The sequence below is a fragment of the Sinocyclocheilus anshuiensis genome, unplaced genomic scaffold, assembly GCF_001515605.1.
Source record: "Sinocyclocheilus anshuiensis isolate Anshui unplaced genomic scaffold, SAMN03320099.WGS_v1.1 scaffold954, whole genome shotgun sequence".
Lineage (NCBI taxonomy): Eukaryota > Metazoa > Chordata > Actinopteri > Cypriniformes > Cyprinidae > Sinocyclocheilus > Sinocyclocheilus anshuiensis.
In genome coordinates, this window is record NW_015536527.1 from 282,634 (window position 1) to 293,793 (window position 11,160).

Sequence of the window (11,160 nt, forward strand, 5' to 3'; positions counted from 1 at the left end):
TTTAATGATGTGGTATTTTAATGACACTCGCATTGCTGAAATCACTGGAGATCAGAGTGAGGTCTGTACAGATGCTGATGAGAGATTCAGAGACAGACTGAAGCTGGATCATCAGACTGGATCTCTGACCATCATGAACATCAACACCACAGACTCTGGACTCTATAAACTACAGATCAGCAGCAGCAGAATCAGTATCATAAAGAGCTTCAATGTCACTAGTGAGTATCATTAGATATTTATTTCCTTTTCCCTTGAACAGTTTAAGAAAACGGTTTGAAATTTTTTAATCAACCTAGTAAATGTTTTCACTGTAGTCTGTTTGACAAAGTGGACTTGGGCCTTTCACACTTGAAATAGTCGAAACTGGGTCATTCTAAACCTTGTGAAAACACAATCTTGGGTTATCTTGTTTCATGTTTCGCACTGCTCTAAATATGCCTTGGCTTAATGACCTTATTTGCATATATGCAGTGTCATTGATTATGCGGTCTACGTATTGCCGACTGCTATCAAGTTCTTTTCCTAAATTAACTTTTCAGACTATAAAAGTAAGAACGAAAGGTGTCTTTTTCACCTCAAATGACGTGTTTTCGGTCACCATTTGACATTTTCCCCCCTCAAACACTGAAATGACTAAAGACAAATACTCTGTCCACAATCAATATCGACAAATCACAGACAGTAAACTGATGTCCCATTCTATTTCTGACGTATTACAAGCGCTCACGCTACTTCTGACATGAAGGTCGAATGGATTTGCAATGGTCGCTTTGTCACATCTAGTGTAGTGTAGACACAGTGTTAAAGTTGATTATCAGTCACTAACAAAATTATAATAACTGTCTGTCTTTAGTGGTTTCAGATTCTGGTCTGTCTCCAGCCGCTGTAGCAGGAATAGTAGGTCTATGTGTTGGTGTAGCTGCTGTTTTACTGCTCGTTGTTGCTGGTGTGATGTACTATCGCAAACGTCAAGCACGACAACGTGGTGAGTATTACATACAGATGATTTAAAAAGATAAAAAATGTGTGATGTATTGTGTAAGAATTTTTAATTTTGTATTTTTATTCTAATTAACCAAAGTAATGTGTGTTTAATTGAGTTTGTTATTGTTTACAGATGACGTTACAGGCATGGCGATGAAGTTAAGTAAACAGGTAAGATACTACAGTGAATCTGCCTGTGTGCAAAATACACTTTCAGATCTGTGAGTTGACCAAATGTTTTTGTTTTGTGTGGTTTGATTCAGAATTTATTGCGTAAAGACATTAGTAATTGACTCTACAAGACTAATCTCCTACTTTATAATAAGGAAGAGTGGTATGAATAGGCTACATTTTATAATTAATTATAATAATATATATGTTATAATTATCATTATACCATTACATTTACCGTAAGCAGTTACAAACCACCTCTAGGATTAAGGATACAGTGAAATTTTTTTTCTACAGAAGCTTGAAAAAAAAAAACTACTATTAAAAAAAAACTAGAATTTTTAAAAATTGCTCTATTACTACTCTATTAATATTTGTCAATACTATACTTTAAGCATTTTAGATGTGCAGGCTGTTTAGGAAAGAATAATACAGATTTTCAGATATCAGTCACATTTCTTTTACCTTCTGTGAATCTGTTTTCTTGAAGATTGATAAAGACCCTGTTGATGACTCCTGCCATGATTCATTGAAACTGACTGAAACTGAAACTGATGACTGAAACTGAGGCTGCCAATGAGACATCACAGCAAGTTTATTTATGATGTTGATACTTTCATTTAAAGGGAACATAAGGAAACTTAATAGTGTTGTGATACACATGTTTCAGTATTCAGCACAAAAAAAAAAATCTGTGACATTTACGGTAAAATACCGGCAGCTGTGGTTGCCAGAACTTCACCGTAAAAAATATGGTAGCAACATTTTAGGTTTTACATACTTATCTTAAATTCACAATAAAATACCTAGGTTTTACAGACTTAACTTAAATTCACAATAAAATACTGTATTTCATTAACTGATGTAATATCAATAAACCAACATATTGAAGTACTAATATCTGTTTTGAACCATTGTAATGCGCTGATAACCACCAAAAACTAGTGGTGATGAGATTAGAGTCACCATCATGGTAACACACGATACTGAAATAATGCAATAACATTCATTTAACAACATTAGATGTAAGATAAAACCTTAATGTACACAACTGATAAGAAAAAACTAAGAAGAAACAGTTATTTCAACAACAAAAAAACATCAAATATGAAGAGTCTTGCAGGGAATTTTGGGAGTGTCAATTTACGGTTTTTCACTGTAAATTATACAATAACTTTTTCTTTTTCACTTCCAAAAACCGTTTTTGAAACAGTATTTTACTGTAAAATTACATTAAATGTAATTACATTTATTCACGTATATAGTATGGAAACTTACTGTTAACCAATTAACAGGTTTTTACTGTAGCATTTTTAGTCTTTTACTGTTAAAATCACAATCATTTTTTACAGTGCACCTTGACCCCAATTTCAACTAAATTCAAACTTATTTGCTATGATTTAGTTTTAAGCCATTTAAATAATAAATAAAAAAGTAGCCTATTTTTTAATTATTATTATGTAACAGCTTCAGAAAAGACAAACAGTAAATTGGCAACTAAATGAGTTTGAGAAAGCCTGACCAGAAAGTAGTTTTATAAGTTAAAGCTATATGAGGAGTTAGAGGCAGAAATGTTAGTCTCATAAGAATGTTTTTAAATGTTTAAATGCTTTCTTGAGCCGACATAATAAAGTAAGAAACAGAGAAAAACATTATATCCAATAGAACAAAAAGAGCTTGAGGTTTTTCAGTATGTCAAGGTAATGTTACATCTTAATGATTTTCGTATTAGCAGCTTTACAATTTTACAGAGGAACAACCCTGACGAAAACACCAGAATGCTGTTATTCCCAAGATTCACGTTACTAAAAACTGGTGTTTTCAGCTGGAATCCCCTAATTTAGGTTATGATTTGTGCTTTTGTTTGTTTGTTTAGGGTGTTGTTAAAGGTTCAAATCCTGCAAGTGTTGATCAATGAAATATCACCACTGTGTCCTTGATGAAACTCTGAATCTCAGGAACTGTACCTGCAATAACTGCACTGAGAGACACTGTGTACGGAAGCAGCAACAAAATGCTGAATGTGTGTTCCACAACTGTTACTGCATGCTGAATAAGCTTTTATTTGTTATTAAGCATCAGAAGGGTGTTTTAAATACATTTAAGGGATTTTTTCAGATGAAAATGAGAAACAAATGGCGCTTTTCCACTGCGTGGTACGACTCGGCTCGGTACGGCACGGCACGGCTCGGCACGGTTTGCGTTTCCACTGCAGTTCAGTACCGCTTTAAAGTGGGCGGGATTATTCACATGTCGTTATAGTTGCGCCGCCTCTATTGCCGCGACTCCTGAAAAACTTTTTCATTTCGCGTCGCCCCATCAAGCTCTCGCTGGATCCGCTCCTCTGCTATCAACGAGAGGAACGTCTGTACTTCCTCAACAGACAACGAAACAGCCACTTTTTTGGTTGTTAAAAAAGGTGCGCTTGTTCAAAACAGTTACGTGCGATCCTTCGCTGGCTGTGCTGATTTAAATCTAGCGGTTCTTTTGTGTTTGTGGCGCAAGTTCAGTGACGCAGGTAGTGATGATTCTCTCCGGCCAATCCGTGATCAGCAGAGTTTACACGTCACGTTTTGGTAACGGTACGGTTCACTTGGAACCCCAACCGAAGTGGTACTAAAAAAAGTACCAGGTACCAGGTACTGTACCCAGTGGAAAACCCCCCAGAAGTGAACCGTACCGTGCCGTACCATGCAGTGGAAAAGCGCCAAATATGTACTCACCCTGAGGTCATCCAAGATATAGTCATAGATGAGCTTGTTTCTTCATCAGAATAGATGTGGAGAAACTGGGGATTACAAACATTGCACACAACTTAAAATTCCAGGGACAGACCCAGATAAATGTTACAATCATTGAGGTGTTTTAACTGTAACCCGTTGCTTCTGGCCAAAATGTGAGTTCCTAATCCATAATAATGCATAATAACCTCTAGTGTAATGTGATGGCCTGATGGTGAGTACATTTTCAGCAAACTTTTATTTTTGGGTGAACTTTTCTGTGTGTTTACTGGTAAAACAACAATTAATAACATATTATTATTTGTATTTTTTTAATAATGCTTGCATATTTGTTACAACTTTTAGATATTTGCATGATTTCCAAGTGTATCATGGTGCTTATTTTTGTAAATGTTCTCAGAAACATAATTTCACCGTCAGAGCCGAAGTACTGTCATTTGCCAAACTCCTCACAAAAACCTTAGTAGAAGAAATACATTTTATAAAATATAGAAATATTTTATGTTACATTTTATATATATTTCTTGTTATATTGCTTGTTGCGTAATATGCATAAGAATAAAATTACCCTGCCTCATTGTTTGATGTAGTTAGTTAAAATATTATGTTTAATGTTATATTATTTTGTTGCCACATACAGTGGGTACGGAAAGTATTCAGACCCCCTTAAATTTTTCACTCTTTGTTATATTGCAGCCATCAATTATGTAACTGCTGCATAGGTATTGTATTTAAAATACAATGAATGTAACATTTATATGATGTCTTGCATATAAACTCAATAATACTGTGAGTTTTAGCCTGGAGAGCGTTGTAGAGTTGTGTGTGCAGAAGCAGCTGTATGGAGTTCAACCAGGGTCAAAGAGATAAGGAAAAGATCACTTTGTTGTTTAAAAGCTTTTATTAAGAATGTTAATATGCATTGCTAAGAACTTAATTTGGACAGCTTTAAAAGAGATTTTCATATTTAGATTTTTTTTTTTTTGCACTCTCAGATTCCAGATTTTCAAATAGTTGTATCTCGGCCAAATATTGTCCTATCCAATCCTATCCTATCAACTTTCAGATGATGTATAAATCTCAACTTTGAAAAATGTACCCTTATGACTGGTTTTGTGGTCCAGGGTCACATATAACACCCACTCAGACCTTTCTCAGATTATATCATCGCGTTACAGTGCATAAGGAGCCTCCCATATGATTACTTTTACTTTGGCCAGTGAAACGGGAAGAACAGAGCGCCCTTATTTCACTGAATCTGTATTCATTTTTAGGCAATAATTACGAAAATGAAGTTCGTCTCAAAATTGCTCATTTGTCTCTCATTGCTCATGTATTTACTCGTGTATGGTAAGACTATATTCTCTTTAGAAAAAACATTTTCACAGTAATTTCCTGTTGTGCAGTTTTGTCCAGTTTATGATTGACTGTTCATTTTTTCTCCAGTTGTGTCTGATTTTGAAAGATACACAGTGTTTGTGATGGAGGGAGATTCAATCACTCTAAAATATGGTATGTGGACACCATTCGATGAAGATTGGGTTACTTGGAAAATTAACAATCTCGTAGCTGAACGCAGAGGATATAGCAATGGATATTTCAGGGATATCTGTACAGATGTTCAGTGTAAAGACTGTAATAAGAGACTCAAAGACAGACTGAAATTGAATCGAGATGGATCTCTGACCATCACAAACGCCACAATCACAGACTCTGGAAATTATTGGTTATTGATCGAGCGTTTAAGAGGCGGCGACGATTTTGGATTCTACTCTGTTGTTGTTCGTGGTGAGTCATGTTTAAAAGCAAGTCATGTACATTTAAATCACAATATTGAGGTATTTAGAGAAAGTCTCCTTATCATGTTCTGGCTAATTACTGGCCCCATACAATTTAGAAAGAATTTGGATATTTTTACTTCTAAGCATTTTAGACATTGCGCTCAATTTACCTCATAATTTTGTCAAAGATCCTTGTTTGGTTTGCAGTTAAGAATTTTAATCTTTTTAATGTTGTGAAAAATATCATTTCCTAAAGTATTATTATGAGTGATATTTATCATGTCTAGTATGATGTTCATTAAATCTGCTGTTACATTATGAATCCAGACATATATCTCTACTCACAATTTTTATGATCTGTAGAATCACTGCACTCTCCCGTTGTACAGTGTTTGTTTGGCTTATAATTAACTGTTAATTTCTTCTTCAGGTTTTTTCAGTTTTGATACAGACGGAGTGTCAGTGATGGAGGGAGATTCAGTCACTCTAAACACTGCTCTACTCACAATTTTTATGATCTATAGAATCACTGCACTCTCCCGTTGTACAGTGTTTGTTTGGCTTATAATTAACTTCATTTCTTCTTCAGGTTTTTTCAGTTTTGATACAGACGGAGTGTCAGTGATGGAGGGAGATTCAGTCACTCTAAACACTGGTGATCAAATGAAACAAGAGGGAAACATTGAGTGGTATTTTAATAACACTCACATTGCTAGAATCTGTGGAGATCCCTGTTTTAGCTGTACAGATGTTCAGTGTGATAAAGATACTAAGAGATTCAGAGACAGACTGAAGCTGGATCATCAGACTGGATCTCTGACCATCAGAGACATCAGAACCACAGACTCTGGACTCTATGATCTACTGATGAGCTTCCGTCGCCGCAGAAGCAGCAGGACCAAGGTCTTTCTCCTTGCTGTTCATGGTGAGTCATACATTTTTGATTTATTAAAAAGCTGCACTTCAGCTGTAATGGATATGACAGTTTCTAATCTTACCATCTCTGATAAGCTTCACTGGACATCTGTTTTAACTGGTCTATTATTTCATCCGCATTGACTTTTAGTTCATCGAAAGAAGTGCAGGGAAAGTCACTTTTATATCCACAACATGAAAGTGGCTTTTATATCCAGAGTTATTTCATGTTGTGTAACTTGTTTTCTTTTTTTCCCCCCTCTCAGTAAAAAGGTCCTATAGTAGCTGTTGGTTTGTGTTTCAGGTGTTCCTGCTGCTGAACGAGATGAAATGAAGAGAAAGTCAGTGAAGAAGGGAGAATCTGTTACTTTAGACACTCGTGTAATAAAAAACCAAAACAATTCAATAACGGTATTTTAATGACACTCTCATAGCTGAAATCACTGGAGATCAGAGTCAAATCTGTACAGATGTTGAGTGTGAAGATGCTGATGAGAGATTCAGAGGCAGACTGAAGCTGGATCATCAGACTGGATCTCTGAACATCACAAACACCACAACCACAGACTCTGGACGTTATAAACTACAGATCAGCAGCAGCAGATTTAGCATCATTAGGAGTTTTAGTGTTACTGTCACTGGTGAGTATCATTGAGTTGTGATGCACAATATATCCATCTTTGATCTTGGAGGTGGCTGATTTGAGAGCAAATGAGACGAGCATATCTGGCGAAGATGTTTCAAATTTTGCAAAGATCAAATCAATTTCATTGGCATAAATGATGGCAAAATATTTTGAGTCGTCCCTGTAAATGCTCAGGTATTACTGTTAAAATACATTTTGCCTTGTGGTTTTTCATCTTATGTCTATTCATCTTCAACCCATCAGTGTTAAATGAACACTTAAGCCGGTGTCACAATATATTCGGTTCCTGAAATATTTGTTTCCAATGGGTGGCGCCTGAGTTTCCCCTATTGTGGGCTTGTCCTTGAGACAACGTGCAAACGAATGGAACTGAAAATATCAGTGCACGCTCCTCAAATCACTACGTGTTTAATGGATTATTTCGAAAATAATGAAGTTTCGATGTTAAGCATTAAAGCATTAACTGCAACAAAACAATGCACAGTTTGTGTATGTGATAAATCGTCTATTAGCTGTTTTGCCTGATTGATTACAGGCAAACAGCAAAACAAAAAAGAAGCTAACAACCTATGCTAACCTATATTTTTTAACTCTTTGATGTGTTTAGCTGTTTATATATTTAATTTGAGGGGCTTTAATTTTTGTTTAAATACTTTGATTAGCATACCTAGTCTGACTATTCCTGCAGTGTGTATCCAACAATGCCTGAAACAAACATCTATAAATGCATCTGTGGCCTAATAAAATGTATATAAGCTAGCCTGGTGTGAGTATCCTGTGTCATTCTTTCATCTTCTTTTTTTTTTATAGCCAAAATTTCCTAGCCTCCACAGCCCCATCAGTAACTTTATTAACACCAAACTATAACTTGTCCTGGTTTTTTTCTTCATATTATACTATCATACTTATTTTTCATATTATATCATGTAGAATTATAATTAAAGTCAGACACATATTTTCTCCTATTACTTTATGTTTAAACATTTTTTAAACATCAACATTTTTCCACATTCACCTGTCTGAGAATCACCAATCCCACTAATAGATTATAATATATTCAAGTTAAGCTTAAAAGAGAGCATTTTAGCATTTTAGATTCAGAAAATCAAACAATGTGATACAAAGAGGAGATACAGGGTGAGATCCAGGCAGATGAAGTCTTTCAGTAAAATTGTAATTTATTAAAAACTGATAAATCATAAGTGATAACAATTACAAATGATAATAATGTAAAATTAAAGGAAACGATTAAAATCGAATACAAAATCCAATCTGAGTGTTTTCTGCTAAAACTCTAAGAGAGTAATCTAAAACCTAAGTATAATAATCTTCAGAAGTTAGAAGACCAAGGCAAGGTAATAAGAACAAGATAAAATGGTGACATGACACGGTGTGAGGACAACAACCTCACCCTCAACACGGACAAGACAAAGGAGATGATAGTGGACTTGAGGAAAAAGAGGAAAACTCACCAGCCACTGTTTATCCGAGAGCTTGAAGTGGAAAGGGTGAGCAGCTTTAAATACCTGGGGGTCCATATCAGCGAGGACCTCACCTGGACACTCAACACCACCCAGCTGGTTAAGAAGGCACAACAGCGGCTGTACTTCCTGAGGAGGCTGAGGAAGTTTGGCATGTCACCTAAGATCCTCAACAACTTCTACAGCTGTGTAGTTGAGAGCGTCTTGACCAGCTGCATCACTGCATGGTATGGCAGCACTACAGTGAGGGACCGCAAACGTCTGCAGAGAGTGGTGAAGACTGCTGAGAAGATCATCAGGACTCCACTGCCCTCTCTGCAGGCCATTTACCATCGCAGAGTCCACAGAAGAGCTGCATCCATAATTAAAGACCCCACCAACCCCCAACACAGACTGTTCACACTCCTACCCTCAGGACGGAGGTACAGGAGTGTAAATTGCAGGACTTCCAGATTAAGGAACTCCTTCTTCCCCTCAGCTATTAGACTCTTAAACAGGTAGCTAGCTAGTGGACTTATCTATCTCAGAGAACAGTCGGACCAAATCGTTTAATCTCATTTGAACATTTGTATTGTTATTGCTGTTATTACTGTGTGTACAGTTTGTGTATGTGTGTGTATAGCTTTGCACTGTCTTGGCATTCATTGTGGACAGCAAAGTAAGAATTTCATTGCTCAGGGAAACTTGTTTTCCTCACTGGGCATATGACAATAAACGCTTTGAATCCTTGAATTCTTGAATAAAAGAAGAAGCTGCCTGAAAAGCCAAATGGAGTAATAAATATGTACTAGTGATTTTAACGGTAAAAAACTGTGAACATACTACAGTAAAAACCTGTTAAATGGTTAACAGTAAGTTCCCCTACTATATACGGTGAAAAACTGTAATAGACATTTCAGACAATTTTACGGTAAAATACCGTTTTTGGAAGTGAAAAAAGAATGTAAAATTTAAAGGGAAAAAAACCTAAATTGACGTTCCCAGAATTCCCTGCGTTGCATTTCAAATTTTATGTTTTTTTCTTTGAAATAACTATGTTTCTGCTTAGTTTTTTTTATCAGTTATGTTTATTAGTAGGGCTGCACGATTAATCGCATGCGATATTTAACGCGCATCTTATCAGTAAAGCCGGTTCTGTAATCAGCGGTAAATCTCCATCACCTGCGTGCTTTCACATTGAGCAGCATTAACTACACAGAGCCGTTGTTCACTGACGAGCTAATATCGCATGCGATTTATCGTGCAGCCCTATTTATTAGGGTTGTATGTTACATCTAATGTTGTTAAATCAATGTTTATTGCATATTTCAGTTTAATGAGTCTCACCATGATGGCGTTTAGTGTTTGTGTGAATGACATTGTGCACCTTCTATATATACAGGTGCATCTCAATAAATTAGAATGTCGTGGAAAAGTTCATTTATTTCAGTAATTCAACTCAAATAATGTGTACATTTGTAAACTGCTCACTTGTAAATAACATAGGCCTATCTGTAGGCTACATTTATTTAAACAATTGCTATTATTATTTTTTTTTATACTTCTACTTCTGTATATAGTGCATTATTTCATTTTCTGTTTTTCTTATATGTTACCCTGGAACACAAAACCAGTCTTAAGTGTCAATTTTTCAAAATTGAGATAATCCGAAAGCTAAATAAATAAGCTTTCCATTGATGTATGGTTTGTTAGGATAGGACAATATTTGGCCGAGATACAACTATTTGAAAATCTAAAAACTGCCTTTAAAGTTGTCCAAATAAAGTACTTAGCAATGCATATTACTAATCAAATATTAAGTTTTGATATATTTATGGTATGAAATTTGCAAAATATCTTCATGGAACATGATCTTTACTTAATATCCTAATAATTTTTTGCATAAATGATAAATGAAAAATTGAGCCATACAATGTATTTTTGGCTATTGCTACAAATATACCTGTGCTACTTATGACTTATGACTGGTTCCAGGGTCACATACTGTAAAAGTAACTAAACATTTCTCAAACAAGCAGACAAACAACCATATAGATTATTCTATAGATGCAGTAAAAAAAAAAAGAAAACATAACATGGTTGCCATAGTATCTAATGCTAGGCTTTTTCACAGAGGAACATCAGTCCTGGTTAGCAGTGTGAAAATTGCTCATAGTAAAGTATGATAGAAAGACTGTTACTGGTATTAGACGTGCCCAGACTTCATACTCTGTGTTTAGCCTGTTTGCTAACAGTATGGGGCTAATAATAAAGCCACTGCGGTGACAGGCGATGATTAGCCACTGACGTGCTTTCCGTGTCTCTGTTTGCTTTTATCCGTCACTCTCCATAGCCTTCGCTTAGCAGGTGTCCGGTTTAGATAGGGAAGTGAAAGAAAAAAGAAAAGAAGCGTGAGGAATGTGGAATAGAACTATGGCTTATAAATGGCAGTCTGTTTT